The 17374-nt window shown below is 38.7% G+C and overlaps 2 long non-coding RNA genes across 2 annotated transcripts in view; both read right to left on the bottom strand.

The window, feature by feature from the left end:
• Window positions 1-239: 239 nt before the first annotated feature.
• Window positions 240-9511, bottom strand: LOC112945037. Its single transcript, XR_003248927.1, has 3 exons — window positions 9354-9511; window positions 8208-8319; window positions 240-276 (listed from the first exon to the last, which is right to left on the bottom strand). It is a non-coding gene; the product is annotated as an uncharacterized LOC112945037 (long non-coding RNA).
• Window positions 9511-17374, bottom strand: part of LOC112945036 — a 20466-nt gene continuing 12602 nt past the window's right edge. Inside the window, exon 5 of the long non-coding RNA XR_003248926.1 lies at window positions 9511-9561. This is a non-coding gene — a long non-coding RNA (uncharacterized LOC112945036). The remainder of the gene's footprint in view (window positions 9562-17374) is intronic.

Below are 17374 nucleotides of genomic sequence, written 5' to 3'. Positions count from 1 at the left end.
TTTTTTTTTTTAAATTAATAATTCCTCCTCTTTGGTTTCTATCTATAAAATGGAGATAATTTCCCCATTTCACAGGAGTAAAGTGAAGATAAATACACTACTGTTAGTAGATTACTCAGATACGTGAGAGGTGTCTAAATACATACCTGAGATGAATAGACACTCTTTCTGTGGAGAAGCCACTGCAACAACCATTTCCAAACAGCTTCTTCAACCATACCTTGCAGACACAGCTCCATAGATTTCCTTTTGTGATTTTGTCAACTACCTGGTTTACTAACAAACAAAAATACAGGAGTATTCAGTCTTAGTATCATTAAATGTCACATCTACCTCTTTTATCTTTTAAAAAGGCAAAAGTGCTCACACGCATCGAACAAACGTAAAATAGCAAGAGGGAACTAGAAACGTATTTGCCTGATAGAGTACTCTGTAGTATGTCTTTCTTTTGCCTTGTTTGTTGTTTTCAGGTTCCTGTCACAGAAAAAATCACATGTATTAAATGTATGGCGAACCAAAACACTTAAATAAAAGAGTATCTATTTGTAGTCCATTTCTGAATCTTTTTAATAGAGGAATTCATAATCTGTGCGATTTGATATGCCTGTTTTAAATATATGAAGCTGTAAACCAATTTCCTGTACTAATAAACACATTTTTCCCCCCCCATTCCTATTTATCTTCTTTTAAAACTACTGCAACACCTTGCGCTCATTCTCTTGTCCTTGTCTTATAAGAAGGAAAGAGAGAAAGGAAAAGAAAGCAGCGGCTCACAGCAAAAAAATGGGACTTGGGGAGAATCCAAGATCAACAGACCAGCAAGTCCACTCATTGTTCTTCACTGTTCTGGCTCTCCTCCAGCCCCTCTAGGTTTCCATCTCCTTCCAAACTGCTTTATCACATATGTTATAGAAAGTGTTATGATTTCAGAAAAGTGCTTTAATTTTATAACAGCTTGAACTGTAAAAGCAGTTGTCTAGTTTTTAAGGATGAAGATGAGGGGAGCTTGTTGCTCTGTCTTAATGTATGTGTGTGTAAACTTGATTATTCTTAACAGGAGATCCATATGTGTAGCATCACTGGAGGAGAAATGGATGTCTTTTCATATAATTAGTAGGCATAATTATCTGTAAAACTGTTTGTTTTTGGATTGCTTTGGCAGCACATAAATATTTCAAGCCCAACACATATCAGGCCTGCTGACATCTTTGCAATTAGAAGCACAATAGTTTAGCTTTACATTTTGTCACAAAAATGACGAGTCTTTTTAATGCAGCAGAAAGATGCTGCAGTGCTGGTATAAAAAGGTAATGTTGAGAATATTTTATCTGCATTTCTAATAGATTCCTTCAAAATATACCAATTTTTGAACATTGCTTATTGTTCCTCCACAGTTCCTAAAATTCAGCCCTTCTGATCTATGGGGTTTCTGGTTGGAACCAGGTTTGCAGCTTCAGAGTTCAAGTACAGAGTTCTATGAATGCAACTGTGTTCAACAGCGTTGAACACTGTTAGCTAGTCCTCTGCTTAATGCTGTGCTTTTGCAGAGCAGGACTTGCTGTGTATCTAGTAGCAACAAGAGGGCAGACACTTTGGCACAGAACTGTGCCCTGTCGGGCTTTCCCTTCATGCCACCATACAAGGGCATTTCCAAGGGAAAGGTGCAGCCTGCAACTACTCATGTCCACTAGTCAAACAGCAATGAGAAGGACATCAAAGCAGACATAAGCACAGTTGTTAGAGCAGCATGACAGCATCATGATCCCATTTGGAGGGGGTCTGAACAAGGTCTGCTGCCCACACTGAACCCAGTGCCAGTGCTGCTGCTTTACCTGCTCCTGATGGGTTCCTGCAGAATTTTCAGAACCTGGATGAAGGTTTGCTGGAAAAGGGACTTGGCTCCTCAGCTTTGCACCTGGACAAACACTCGTTACCAAAGACCTGTGTGGAACTTAGGATGCAGTGCAGCCTCTCCAGGTGAACTGGGTGCCCTTCCAGACGTAGCTGCAGGCTATTTCCTGGCTACATCCTTACCTAATGTAGGAATGATAACCAGCTCAGTGGGGCAGGAGATGGGCTACAGGCAGCAATTTTACAGTAATGCTGCTTAGAAAAGACTGTTAGATTAGGATTTTTCAGGCTCATTCATTGGACTTAAGATTTGGCATTAGATATGAGGGAATACGTACATACATCTGTGCATCTCCAGAATTACAGGCTATGTGTTATTTTCTTCTCTGCTTTCCTAGGTTAGCTGAAGCAAATTGATCATAAAAATAAAAACTTTTATCATCCAAGGATTACCTAAAATTTTAAAGACAGGTAAATATATATATATATTCAAAAATATTTGAAAAAATCTATTTCTTTAAACTTTTCTATACGTTGTACTTCAAATATGTCCATTATACTTTTAAAAACATGTAAATATGAGAGATAAGCACTAGTTATTGTTAAATGCATTGCAAGACTTATATCTTCAAGCTAAGAGAAAATGCCTTCAGCAAATCCTGATTCTCATCTGCAAAGCTAGCTCTGCATTTCAGGTACTGTGAATGGGGAAGGAAAGAAAAAATCATACTGAGGCTCAGAGCCGGACTGATTTATACCAGCTCAGAGCAGAAACAAACCCACTCAGCACAGCATATCACTACCACAGGTAAATAAGTAAATAATGTGTAAAGCTGCTTTATAACCCAGCTGTCCCCATGCTGTTTCTTTGAGAGCTTTTCCATTTGTAGATGCAAGGAGGCTTCATAGAGGCATATATTCCCACTTTGATTTTCTGCTTTTCATTGCTTTTACTGCATCTCTAATAACAATAACAATCAGATAAAGTTGCTCATTTGACTTTCAGAGGCAGTGCTCGGTAGGGCTGAAAATGTGCCATTTTCGGATGTAGTCTGCCTTTCAATATTAGGAAGTGCCTGTCAGCATTATTAATTAAGTATGACATTTACTCTCTTCATTGGTTCAAACCGTGCATACCACGATCTCTGTGGCATATGAATATTGTAATTTACAGATAGGTGAAAAGTGGATTCATTGTTTTAAGACAGAGAGGTTGTGGTTACTCGAGGAAAAATTTGACTTTTGGGGTTTTCTTTTTGGGGGTCTTTCGCTTACTTGTTCTGTGAAAAAGAAAAATCTATCTACTGACCAATTCTAAGACACACTCACAAAACTGTGCAAGTTAAGTCTAGCAAAAATGCGAATCAGTCAATCTAACCATTTCTGGAAGTTGTGGCATGGTATTTCTGCAGCATGTGACTAAAGAATCTTCTCTGTAATGAGGCTTTGTTTCCAACTAATGCTGCAATAACTTGCTTACACACACACATATATATATATAATATACATACATTCTAAAGTATATATGTGTGTGCGCACACACAAATATAAATACACATATAAAAGGAAAAGATAGGATATATGAGTAAACCAGCAATGTGTTGTTTTGCTAGTTAGGCAAGTGAATCACAATTAACTGCCTTTTTTGAATGTTTCTGCGTTTATCAACAGGCCACAGGATGTTTGGAATTTTCCTGTTGGTTTGGTAGCTAAAGTCAAAGAGAAAATAAAATGTGAAGCAAGTAGCTCCAGGAACTTTCAAAAGGGAAGGATTTGTAAAGCCTGATTGCTAGTACAGATAGCTACATGTGATAAGCCTACTTTTATGTTCCTATTTACATACTAATTGTAATTCATCTGTGGTATAATTAAAGAGGCTCAATACAAGGTTTTCTCCAAACATCAGTTGAATCAACAATAAGCTGAAAACTTTCAAGGACTGGCATTGGGTTCACTTAAAATTCGATGATGGTCCTTATCACTTGGTTTTTGTGACATGCAACTTCCTATTTTAAGGATTATCTCACTGCAGCTTTTCAGAGATTCATTTACAGAGATATATTAAATACAAATGCCAACTTAACTAAGCATAAAATGAACATCCTATAATAACACATTATTATTACTATTCTCACTACTTCTGCAACTACTACCAAGCATATAAAATGCCACAAATATAGGACAGTGCAAATCTCCCAAAGAGCTAGTCATATGAAAAAAGACAAGCTTATAGTAAAAGGAAAGGCTGGCAGGGATAGAGAGACTCCCACTCATAAAAGCTAATATTGTATTGCAAATATGTAAGTAATTTTCATTCAGGTATTTTCTAGTTGATCTATACAACAAAACTGTATAAATACTGTTTATTATCTAGGTATTAATCGTCACAAGAGAAGTACGTAAAATCCGAAGAAGAACAAAATGAAACTATGCAAACAGGAAGCAGGGAAGACCAAAGTGGTTTTGAAGGGAGAGGTGACAGGAATTAGCAGTGAAGGAGGCAATGGACAGTCACCAGAGTCAGCCTCAAAGGGCACACTGAGGCACTAAAGGAAATGAAAATACATTACTGAATACATTACTTACTACATGAAAATACATTACTGAACACTACAGGGTGCTGATTCCACTAATATTTGCACATGCTCATGGATATTACATTTCTCATGGAATTCTTTTTGCCTCTTTCTAATCTAACCCTTAAAAAAATTAGATGCCTGTTCCCAGCCAACTGTCTGAGCTTGTCCTGCAGCCCACCTTCTCCAGCCATTTATCTTTGCAATAGATGACTTGCCTTCTGAAGGTGCCTTTTCTTTCCATCAGCTTAGGAGGCTGCAGCTAACTTGGATGTGATGCAGGGTCATGACAGATCACATGAATTTCCTGAGTATTCCACAAGTATATTTAGAATCACTTCCTCACACAGTATCAAACTCAAATGCACTCGGTGGGGAGGAGGTGACAGAGCTTGAGGATCTGTGAGCTGTTTCTGCTCTTTTCCCACTGTCACCCCAAGTTCCAAAGAGTAAACAGAGCACAGTCTGGGATACTGCACTGAAAACCTTTCCTATCTGCTTTCATGTCTATTTTCCACAGGAGGTAGATAGTTCAATCTCTCGGTCCTTTTCTCAATGAGACGTTTAGTGTTTCTACACAGTCAGTTGTTCCTAACACACACAAATCATCCAAATTTTAGTGTCAGTTCCCGGTTCATTGCTAATAAACATGAATTAGAAATTTTGTGGTTATTCACAAAATCAGTGTTACGCATACAGGACTCTGTGTGTGTGTGTGTCTGTGGACAGCGGATGTTCTGTCCAGGGGTGGTATAACCTAAAGCATTCTTGCCTTGTTTTTGTGATCAAGAAGATTGAACTACATGCAATGAAATACTGGTATATTAAAAAAGGTTCAATAATTAATATAACAAATCTACTCAGAAGCATAGAACAATTTACATTCAAACAGTGAATATTTAAAAATTAATAGAAAATATTAGCATGTTAATAATTGAAATCACAGGCATGTATAATGAGGTGGCACTTACCACACTATATTAACCATTATCTGCAGCTTGATAAGAAAGTGTTTAACCTCAGAAAAAAATAAGCGCTGCATTCTAGAAGCCCCGAAGGCTTTGTTATTATTAAGCCAATGTGCTCCTTGAACACACACGCACATCTGTACATCCAGTATAAGCAGAAATACATGTAGTCTCACAATATTTTTCTTTGTCTAAGAATAGCTTTTTTTATCCGTACATCTGGGAGGGAAAAATAAAAGCACCGAGGAGTAACTTCACTACAGAATGTGGCAAAAGATTAGCACTACATAAGTGTCATTTTCCTGAATTTTCTGCTGCTTAGTGTATTGTTTCCTTTACCTTTCACTTTTTTTTTTTTTTTTTTTTTTTTTTTTTTTCAGCAAACTGGCAACAGAAGCAACATCATAAAATTTTTGGTTAAATGCTTTAGGACTTCACACTTTTAAGACTTTTAACTCCCACCTTTATGTATGTGTGTACACACGCACACACACACACACACAAATATATATAATGTCCACCTTATTTTTATATATATATATTTCTATTTAAATTATATATTAAATTAAAATTACATATATTTAAATTTATTTATATAGATACATAGATCGATATAGATATATATTAGTTCTCTATTCCCTCAGGTCAAATGTCCTTTCTGAGAAGATTGATTTCATGCAGAGAGAAAATAAAAATCAGAACTCTTACCTCACATGCAATAATTTTGTCATTTTTACCTCTCTGCAATAATGATGGGTTAGAGAAAATAATCTCAGATTCTGGTACCTAACATTTAATTCACATCCTTCCTATTGCTAAAACTACAGAAAGAAGTTGGGAGGGAATATGGAAAATGGACATTTTTTCTTCTTGTGCTATATGTTCTTCAGAGCTATGAATGCTGAAATATTCATTTTAGAAAGATTACTAAATTGCTGTGGCCCAGATTCAAGGGAAGATGCCTGACAGCATAATTATAAACGATCCCTTACGACTGTGCAGCAGACAATTGTTGTTGCGATTGTTTAAACAGGCAATCTAGTTAAAAATAAAAAAGTAATCCACATTCTTTAGTATAGGCACTTTGCAGTCATGAACAAGATCAGTTTGGAGCTCCTGTTTATTGCTGCAAGCTGAAATGAAGTGAGATGGACGGCAGCGAAAGCTCCTGAACAACTGGTAAAGATGCATAAATTACTGCGGAATGCAAGCCAAAGGAATTGGCATTCAGGGAGGGCCGGCAGCGCCGACAGTCCATTATCCCTTTAACCACCTAACCGACTGAGACACACCTGCGTGATCAATCTGGAGGCAGATGCTAAAGCTAGCAAACTGTTTGCAACAGTTTGACATCTGGGTGCTGTGATTGCTCAGAGAAAAAGGACTGGTGTGGCGTGATGAGGTGAGCTGCAGCCTGCCGCGGGCTTCGGCTTCTAATTAAATGTTCTTTCTTCAGAAAGAAAAGCAGCTGAAGGAAACAAATGTGATTAGATAATGCAACCTGTGCTCGGCAATTGCAAGGTGTATGGCATGGAAAGCTAACTGTGTACTGAGTTTTGTCCATTAACCCATATGAAAATGTTAATAGAAAGCTTCTGCTAGCAGTAGTTTACACTTGCATTTAGCACTAGACCCTGATTCAGCCGAGCATTTAGGAACACTATTCTTCAACCAGGTGGACTTTAGGAAATCCTGCAGTTAAAGACAGCACTCATATGCCTTGCTGAGCCACAGACAGCAAATGCACCTTGTAGTAAAAATTTTTAAGTAATATTACTGTCATGTTTCCTGGGCAGTTTTAATCATGTTCTTGTCTTTCCCATGCATGACAATGTTTGTACATGTTCTGTAAGCTCTGAGCAGTCTCTCTTCTCATATGTAATGGCATCACCTGAGTGGCATTACTTACCTGAAAAATAATGGGCAAAACCGGTCCATATAGCACACACATGAACCCGTTATGGCCTCCCTAATGCAGAGCTAATACTAGGTATCCATGATCCGCTCATCCCTTTCATGTGGACAATGACTAGTAATTGTAAGAAAACATGAGTTTAGTTTTCATCCTCACCTAGACCAATGGAGACTAGAACTGTGCAAAATTCCAAGGTTTTTTGCTTCAAAAATCATCTCTCTTGATGTGCCTGTATCCAGCTTCTAGAAACTGAAGCATCCATGAGAAGCAGTTGCTTCTGACATGGTAGCATTACTTTTGTGTGTGAAATTCAGTGAATATCTCTATTGATATCACAGTTGGCATTAGCCAACTAGCACATTAATGAAGTGTCTTTTTCTTTGCTGTAATGAAATTCATTCTTGGCATTAGAACTCTGTCCTACATTGTGAAAGTAAATAGATGAACAGAAATGGCATTTATTCATTAAAAATGCAAAATAGCAATTAAGTCTTCTCCTCCTCTCTTTCCGAGTAATCTCTTCCAAAGTATCTAAATAACATGTAGTGGAAAGCAGTTGTGGGTAAAGCTGATCAGAGGATAATAGCTCCTTTTTGTGGCAACCACTGAGATTTCAGAACTTGTTTATATTCAAACATGGTCATGTTCACAAAAACATAACCCTTCAAACACATTCAGAGCGAAGAACAACCCCAGAGAACAACCCTGTTCTCACCTGGACTGAGAATTAAATCCCACCACAGAAAGGTGGAAATTGCATTTCCTAGCAGTCACATTAGGATCACGCTGCATTTGAAACTCAGAATTAAATGATTTCTCTTCCAGAGCAGAAAAGAGCTTTTCATTCCAGTCAGTACCAATCAGGACAATTAGTTAGTGATCTAGTAATTTATCTACCTAGTCAATGGAGCTCTGTTCCCAATGCAAGATGTTCTCTGATACAAATTTTAAGGCATCTAAGGAGGTATCCAGATCCAGTATTCCTCACTCAGGAATGAGCACGTCTGACCTGACAGAAAAGAATACAGTTTGCTGACAGCCATATGTGTAGTATTTAATGTAATATTTAACATTATGATAGCACTGCAGACGAAAATGTTTGCCAGTAGGAGAGAGACTGTGTGTCATGGTTCATTACTGGGTGCTAAATGGTAGGTAAGCAAAGAAGAGCCGGTGTCAGTAACAGTGAAAGCTCCCAGCGCCTTTTCGAGTGACCAACAGAAAACCTGCTGAATTACCCAGAGGCTTTGGATCGTGTTCTGGTATTACACATGCTTTGTATTTTTTAAATTGCTAGTTAAAAAATAAGGGGACAGCAGATGCTACCAAAAAAAAAAAAAAAAAAAAAAAAAAAAAATTAAAAAGCAGTATAGTCCCTGGAATTTATTGACTAATAAAATTTCTTCTTATTGTAAACAGCAAATGGTTTCCTCTCTGCAGCTTTTTACATCAGCTTCTCTAACAGCTCCTATAGAGAAGAAATCCTTTTTCATTACATTAGTAGTGTATCTTGGCCCAGATAAATGGACAGAGAAATGTGGTACAATCAGGGAACATTTAGAACAATAAGCCCCAGAGAGCAGGAGGAAGACTGCGTAAAGAAGCACAAACAAACAAAAGACAGTCAACAGTCTGATCAGAATAGAAAATTTGGCACTTGTTACAGAAACAAATCTCAAAAGCTTTTTCAGCCCTATATTTGGCTGCTAGTGAATAAGATAAACAGGCTGGTGGGAGGTGAGCTGAGGGAATACAATGTGAATCAAAGCAGGCGGTGTTATTGCTTTGCAAGGCAATGGTTAGACTTCACATAGGGTAGTATATCTAGCATTTGTCATTCTTTCTTAGATAAGATATAATTTCTCTAGAAGGAATGTAGAACTGAGTCACTTAAATGATGCCAAACTTCAAAGATTTAAAATGTGAAGTAGAAGTGAGAAAAGATATGCATGGCAAGCCTGATAGAAATAAGGATGATAAATTTCTCTTCAGACCGTTAGAGATTTAGGAATTAAAATTACGGCTCTCAGTCATTTTTCCTACCTTGTTTTTCTCGTTCCTCTTATTAGCACATTAAGTTATACCATTCTGGGGAAATGGCTCAGTGGTGAGGTTCTGGAGGGATGATTCTGTGAAGTAGAAGTGTATGCCAAGCACTCATTACACATTCATGGGCAAATCTGAGATGTCTGTTTTATATACATATATATATGTGTGTATGTATAAGGTCAAAATTGAGTTTCCCAACAATCTGTAAGAAAAAAAATAAGAAAAGCTGATGAGGAAAACAGATATATTGTTTCAGTTCCTTCAAGTATTGTATTGGACTATTTAATCTTTTAAATATTTTAACTATATATATTATTTTGAAACTAAGTATATTTTGTTTTCCATTTAGAAAATATTGACATACCAGCAGCTTGGAATCATTTTTTTCCAGTACTTTTCCTGAAGCAAGGAGTTCACAAAAGATCTTTTTTTTTTTCTTTGTGTTAACATTTTCTGAAAGATGGAAAAAATTCTCAATAGGTCTATTTTAGAGCCACCCAGTGCAGCTTGACACAGCTTGATCCAAAGGCCACTGAAGTTAATGAAATGACTTCTGTTGTTTTCAGTAGGGTTTGGGTCAACCCATTTAATGACCAGAAAAGAACTGAAAGTCCTAATATAGTGCCCTACGCTGAAAAGTGACTGCTAGCGAAAAAACAGTAGAGATGCCCCATAACTCAGAACATGACTGAGCTGTTAGCACAGCGAAAAAGCAGATTTGCAAAATTAAACCCTGGACGGTAGGAGTTCAGCAATTGCTACGTGTTCCAGTCTAACAAATCCCATATGTGAAGGGAGCCCCTGCAGTGCTGCTGAGGGGCTGGGGGCCTGGGCAGGACAGGGCTGTGTTGGCCAAGGGTGCCCAAGCATCAGAGGGGCTTTGGGGGCCTGAGTTTGGGGAGGGTGTTGGAGGATATGGACTGTAATTAGAACATATGTGAATGGGAAGGCCTAGAAATTGTGACTAATTAATCTCTTATCATGTCCTGAGTGCCACATTTAAATTGCAGCATGGCAATATTATGAGCTAGTAATTTATTCATCTACTCTTATTATGACCACCCCTTCTAAAGGATATTCCCTTTGAACAGGCTATGGCAGTGATAATTTTTTTAGTGGTAAAATGCACCAATAAGTTGTTTAAAAAGTGGGGCAACAAAATCATTTTTCCTCCTTTTCTAAAAGGGTAGTCTTGACTTATGAACCCTGTAAAGTAACAGAGAGCGTCCTGGCAGGGAAAGGCTAACTTTGTGGGAAGTTCATTTTCTCACTTTAAAACAAGGGGAATGCTCAAAATAATTAGCAACTAAACATCTGTTCTTGTATCCCTATGTGTCCTAAGACAAAAACCTTGCTGAATAAGCTCAGCCAGTACACAGCTTATAGGCAACTGGCCTAAAATTGTGGCTGTGTGAAAATTCACTAATAGAAAATCAAATTGTGGCAAAAACAGTGTTTCTAGTTTTGTCACAAATCTGAAACTGAGGTTGGACTCACCTGCCTATCAATTTTGAGCTTTGAATGGAGACCAGATAGATAAAGCCAGGTGAAGCTGTGGTGGTGATGCTCTGAGCTGTGGTTTGGCATTCCCTGCATTAGACCAGCAGCTTGGAGAAAGCCATGAAGCTTCACCCAAGTTAGTGAAACCTAACAACTGATTTATACCAGAGGAAAATCGGGCCTGAAGAGCAAGAGCAAGATCAGAAAGGGGGCTCCCATCCCAAGATCACAAGACACACAGAAGACCTTTCCTCCCCACCATCCCACTCAAGTACTTTAGGCTTGAATTAATCACTTGCAAAGTAAATAGAGTTGGATGTGCAGTTGTTGAAGCCTATCAGTTTGGCTTGCCAAAATAAGAAGGCCTAAAGACCTGTGAAAGAAATCATTGTTAATAATTCTTAAACAGATCCAACTCACTTCATATTTAATGCAAAATTAACACCGGTCTGTGGCTTACTCATTACTTGTATTCACAGAAATACTAATTCATAAAAGAGGGGTAAAAATTTATGCCATTAGTAGACCAATGGGGATTTGTTACCATCTTACCAGAGGCTAATACCTCCAGAAGAGCAACCTTCAGGGAATAATGAGGATTTTTTGAAACTGAAAAATCACATATCCTGTAAGCAGATGGCTTTCAAGACAATGACTAAAGGCAGTTGGAGGCTATTACGAGACTCAGCAATCTGTGGCACAGTACACGGAGTGAACAAAGAAAGAACTGTGGAATGAGAGATGACAGTCAAATTAGCATGTGTGAGGGGTGGTTACATGAAGCTGGTACACAGGGTCAGGGAAAGGTGCTAAGGTCTTTCTTCCCTCCTATTCCCTGCATCTCCCAAATAATTTGACTTCAGAACGACTTGCCGCCGCTTTCGCTCATCTGTCGCTTCAGAGGGAAGGATCACAGCAGGCAGGCACTCAGTGACAGCACCTCAGTGGCAAAAGTTTCTCCCCACGTGTTCAGTAAGTGGGGAGCACTTGACTTCTCGTGCCGCAGTCCTTAGACTGTACTGAGAACTTCAGAATATATGATGAGAATTGACTCTGTTGACTTAGCTTCCATGTTAGCAAAATTCATGCACAAAGCCATTGTGCTATAATCCTGCAGTCTCAGACTGCATGAAATTATTTTCAGGCATGCACTTGCATGGGAAAATGCTTGTGTTATCAGCACTCCAGGGGGCTGATTCTTGAAGGTCTGTGCAATGAGTGAAATGCATAAAAAGTGTATTTAATAGGGACTATGTGTATTGGCATGATTTGCTAAGCACTTGGGGCATGATTTGCCAAACACTTGGGCCTCCTGAAAACCTGGATTCATGTGTCAAAATTCAATCTCCTTTAATCTACCTTTTCAAAAAGGTTGGATTTCAAAACTTCAGCTCAGAAAGCTGTGATTTCTGGCTGGCCAGGCGGTCGTGTTCCACCAGCAATAGAGTCAATTCTCATTAAGAGTCGTGACTGTTTGCATAAACAGAAATGACAGTTTATAGTTAAATTCTACCCAGTGTGGAGTCCATTCATTTTAAATGTTATGCTCAAAAGGCCACAGCAGCATAATAATGTGAAGGCAGGCATGAAGCCTCCAATAAAACTGCACCCCCTGGGTCAGTGCCATTGCGTGGCACGCGCTGGGTATTTACAGAATGCTTAGGCACTAGGTGGGCAATCAAAGCTCAGTCTGGCTGTCATAAATAGTAGACCTAAAGGCCACAAGGTGTGGATTTCACAGAACTGTTTCTTGTCTCTACTTTCACAGGGTATAATACCTATGTGCCTTTATAAAGAACTTGCTCTTAGTCATTCAAGCCTTTCTCAAAGTGATTCTTCTACACACTATGCATCTATTATGGGAGTTTATGAAGGATACTCCCCTGACGCTCACACCTCCTGGCAAGGCTGTACTGTCTTTTTTTTCACCGATCCTGTGTTTATAGAGACAATGAGACTAGGAAGTCCGTTACTTACATTTTTCTAGTTACACTGACTTATCAGTTGATGGCAGATGGTTTGGGGGAATCGTAGAGAGAAAAGACCCACTGCTAATGCCACCTCCGTACCATGAACTTTAGTCTTTCCCACTGCATGTTATTTGTTAGCAAAACGTGGACACCAGAGCAGCACAGCACCCAGCCTGAACCATGAGAAAAGCTTTTCTCACCAAGAGAGACACAGACGGAAATAACTATTCCCTATTTCAGATGCAGGAAGAAAAAAAAAAGAAAAAAGAACAGAGAGAGAGAGAGAGGAAAAGAAAACCAAAACTACTCCATTAGAGTAGTTTTGCAAATGTCAGGTGTTAAATGTTTTGTGGTACACAAAGAGCAGCAGCAGCCTTTCAATGTAAAATAATGGTTCTACATAAAGGAGTCAAAAAAGGAGAAAAAAAAAAAAGAATAAAAGCAGGGAAGTTGAAGGATGGGGGAACAGCGGGAGCACAGCAGGCCCGGGCTCTCCATGGAAGCAAAGGCCGAGCTGCTCCTGCGAACAGGCAGCATTCCTGCCCCTAAGATAACACTGCGAGATGTAACTCAAACCAAGCACGACTGCAAATGTGTCCAGCACAGACAGGTATAAGAAAATTCATACACCCTGAGCTGGTCCTACCACCAATGCAGAACAGAGCCAATCCTGAGCCTCAGAAAGCACTTGAAAACTTCCTGGACCAAGTCAGTACTCCTAAGAACACAAAACCAGATATCCAGCAACGCAGGTACGTATCAGATATCAGATGGGCAAAGGCACAAGAAAGGTATCAGGTATGCTCTGCTTTCCAGGGTCTAAGCTATGCCACCTGCATACGATGAAGTCCACTGCTGTACCAGTTCGGCCCTATAGATGTAGGGCTTAGGGCACTGCATTTTACTGCAATGTGGAAACCTGTGTGCATGCAGAGGGTTTGGGACCTGAGCTTTCTTTCTTTTATTTTTTCTTTTTTTTTTGGGTGTGGGTGGTGACCCACAGCAACATCTTAAGCAAGGAGACATTAAAGCCTTGAACAATACATCTCCTCTGTACTACAAACACATCGGAGTGTCACTACAATACTCTTGTGTTCCCTAGTGATTTAAATTCCATCTTAACAGGCAGTTTAAGAATTATGCTAAAGGCTTGGCAAACGTAGGGTTTTTTTCTTTGCATAATTCTTAGTGAATATTTAAATCACATCTCTAAAGCAAGCAAAGTCATGCTTAAATATGTAGGAGGACAACTGGATAGCACTGGTCTCCCAGTAGAGAACTTGAAAGAAACACAAGGAACATTACTATTAAGTTAAAGATCTCTGCTATGTATTTAATTTTATACACTCAGGCTGATCCTCTCAGGGTTATTTCAGCTCAGACAAAGTCAACACTATTCACAACAAAACATGGTTTCCTGTGTGCAGCTGACTAACTAATTTTGCCATTACTCAATATTATGTGGAGCTTTGAATTTTTTTCCTGTGGATATTGAGAGAACATGTCCTGATTGGAGTTAGATGAACTGTGCCTGCCTGCATCCCGAGTAGGAAAGGTCTCTGGAGACAAATGACAAATTTTTACTTGTAAATTCTCCTGGTCCAGCCTCTTCCATGAAGGACTGGATTGAGCAAGGCTGTTTTAATTACTTTGCAAGGAAAATATGACAGTGTTTGGATTAACTAAACAGCCTTCCCAAAATGCCTATTCACAGAGCGCATTTTCGAGGTATCACTGGATGGCAGCAGGGACTCTGCAATGCTGTGCTCAGCCCCAGGACAGGCACCTCTCCCGCAGAGGACTGCAGCTGACTTTTGCCTGTGACATTCAGGAAGCAAATCACGGCCCGTGTGGGTCTGCAGTGGAACAAAAAAATCTTTTCATACAGAATTAACCAATTGTCATATTTTAGCCAGAGGCTCAGAGGAGGGTTTTCTACAAGACCAGGAGGAGTTTATTATTGCAGTCAAATTTTTCATGAAATTGTGAAACATGTATCATCAATATTTAATGTGAATAAAAATATAGCTTTTATACAGAAATATACATATACAAATTAGCAGTAAAGGAGACTCTTCTGCCTCCTGAAGGATTTAAAAAATGCAGCATCAGAGTACTAGTCACTTCTGCTGAGGCTTTTAAAATTGGAAGTAAATATGTATTGCAGAATACTAATAATCTGTTTACATGTGGCAAATATTTCAAAGGACTGTCAGATATTTCTCTTTCTCTCCCGAGAAGGCATTTTCTCTCCATAAATAAAATATGCAAAAGACTTGCCAAAAATGGGTGTGCATTGCTACAACTGATAATTAGGAACAAGTCTTGCATTCCTCACCAAAGAAAAAATTCTCAGGGAAGTTAATGTATAACCGCTTACCTAAGTGTTATCAGGGATTCAAAGTATTATCAGCACTGGCCTGGAAGCAGTGCTGGAGATGGTGAGCGTGGGTTTGCAGCGGTGTCTGCTGATCACCTGGACAGGATGCTTTTTGCCATAAAAAGGATGCTTTTTTGCCATATGTTTGCCATAACATTTTCTAGATACAGAAAATTAGCAAGCATTCAAAACCACAGAGGATCAGGAGCAGGGAAGAAAAAGATGCTTTTCAGAAGTTGTTACTTCTGTGCCAAGGTCACCGAATGCTTTTCTCTTCCTCCTGTTTTTCCATTAGTTCAGGGATAGTGAGGAAGATAAAACAAGACTGATGCAAAAGTGATTTTAGTTGTTCTGGCACAGCCAAGGCAACACGGTACAAAGCCCTACTTCAGATGTGAGAGACAGTGTGGAGGCGACTGCTGTTATTAAATCCTTTGTTTCAGGAGCAAGGAAAGGTTCTTTATCCAGATACTTCGTGACTTCATCTAACAACCCAGATTACAGATGTTTGATAGAAATGGAAAGACTCCTTTAGGGAATGTGCCCCTAAGACGTTTCCAAATCTCCCAAATCTCTAATTTTTTACTATACTCTTGTGCACACTACTGTTTATACTGCAGTGAAATAAAGCATATATGTGAAAACTAGCTTTCTCTTTTCCCAAGATATACATTATAGCTTCTATCAAATGCAATGTCCCCAAAATTAAGAGACAGTACAGCTTGTCCTATTCATATTCAGTATCTATTGACTCATTTGAAAGGGAAAAAAATTGCCAGAAAATGCTGCCCACTTACCTGGCTGACATTCATGATGAAACTTATAGATCAGAAAAGGCTTCTGTCAACATATTTATGCATACATGCATCAAAAGAATATATTGCTAATGCTTTACTATGCATCACTCAGTAGTAATTTCAGCTTTTATTAATTAATCTCTAATAGAGTCATTTTTAAACCCTATAAACTGGAGCAAGGTGAGAATCGGATCCTAAACAACTAACAAATCATTTTAAAAACAGGAATCAATCTGGTCTGGAGACAAGGCTTCAAAAAGAAATATTCCGTCAGTAAGTATTTGCTATAATTATGCATAAATATGACATAATGTATTATGATGAATCATAGGTCTCAAGAGGTGAATATTCAGCTCAGTTCGGCCCTGGTACGACCACATCTGGACTGCTGTGTGCAGTTCTGGCTCCCCAGTAACAAGATACATATGGACATAGTGGAGCGAAGGGCCCCTATGCGCCCACTTTCAGGAAAACCAAGATATTAATTCTGTTCCACATGCTCACATGCTTGGATTTTTTCATCATCTCAAACTAGAATGAAAACCAAGTAAATCATTTAAATATTCAACATGCTTCGGTCTGAAGCAATAGGCTGTGTTGTCCCCTTACAGAACAAGATGGACTGATTTCACTAAACTTTTCAGTACATCCTCACTGAAAACTCTGATGACAGTAGCATGTCATGCATGTGACAGGCATATGTTATATTTATTGAGCAGGGATCTTCCTATATAAAACCTTTCATTTGGATTTTTTTTCAGCCTATTCTTAAAGCCTGGTACCGACCTCTCAGTCCCAAAAACCTAGAATCCTAACATGTCACTGAATGCTTCATCACAAAATAGACCTTTTTTTTTCCCCCCCACTCTGTAACTACCTTACAACTAATGACACTTAAAATTAACATACAAAAGGATAGATTCAAACATAGGAAGATTGTTATCATTGCATTGGCTTTATATAATCTGCATAGCTTGCAAGTAGTTTTCTTTTTTTTTTCTTTTTTTTTTTGCATTTTTTTCTTTGATCTACAAGATAATTACATACATCCTTTTCAAAAAAAGAAAATAAACAATAAACAAGAGTAGAAATTGCTAGCAGTAGCAATATAAAATATGGATAGCAGTGCATGTGGCATAGGGCTCCTACATATATACGCCTTCTTAACTAAATCTTTTTTCTTTGAAGCTTTCAGTGCCGAGGAAGAGAACTTTGAGCCAGTCTTGCAACAGTATTTTTGACTACTGTGTGACTGCAGCAGTATGACTGAAAGGTTTGTTGCAAGCTGCCAAATTAGGGACCACAATTATTACCTGAACCAAGACTCTGAGGAATAGCTTCTGGGTAATGGCAATGGGTAATCCAGGC

The sequence above is a fragment of the Nothoprocta perdicaria genome, unplaced genomic scaffold (genome assembly GCF_003342845.1).
Source record: "Nothoprocta perdicaria isolate Ctin4 unplaced genomic scaffold, notPer1 scaffold_18, whole genome shotgun sequence".
Classification (NCBI taxonomy): Eukaryota; Metazoa; Chordata; class Aves; order Tinamiformes; family Tinamidae; genus Nothoprocta; species Nothoprocta perdicaria.
This window is presented reverse-complemented; position numbering and strand designations above follow the sequence as displayed.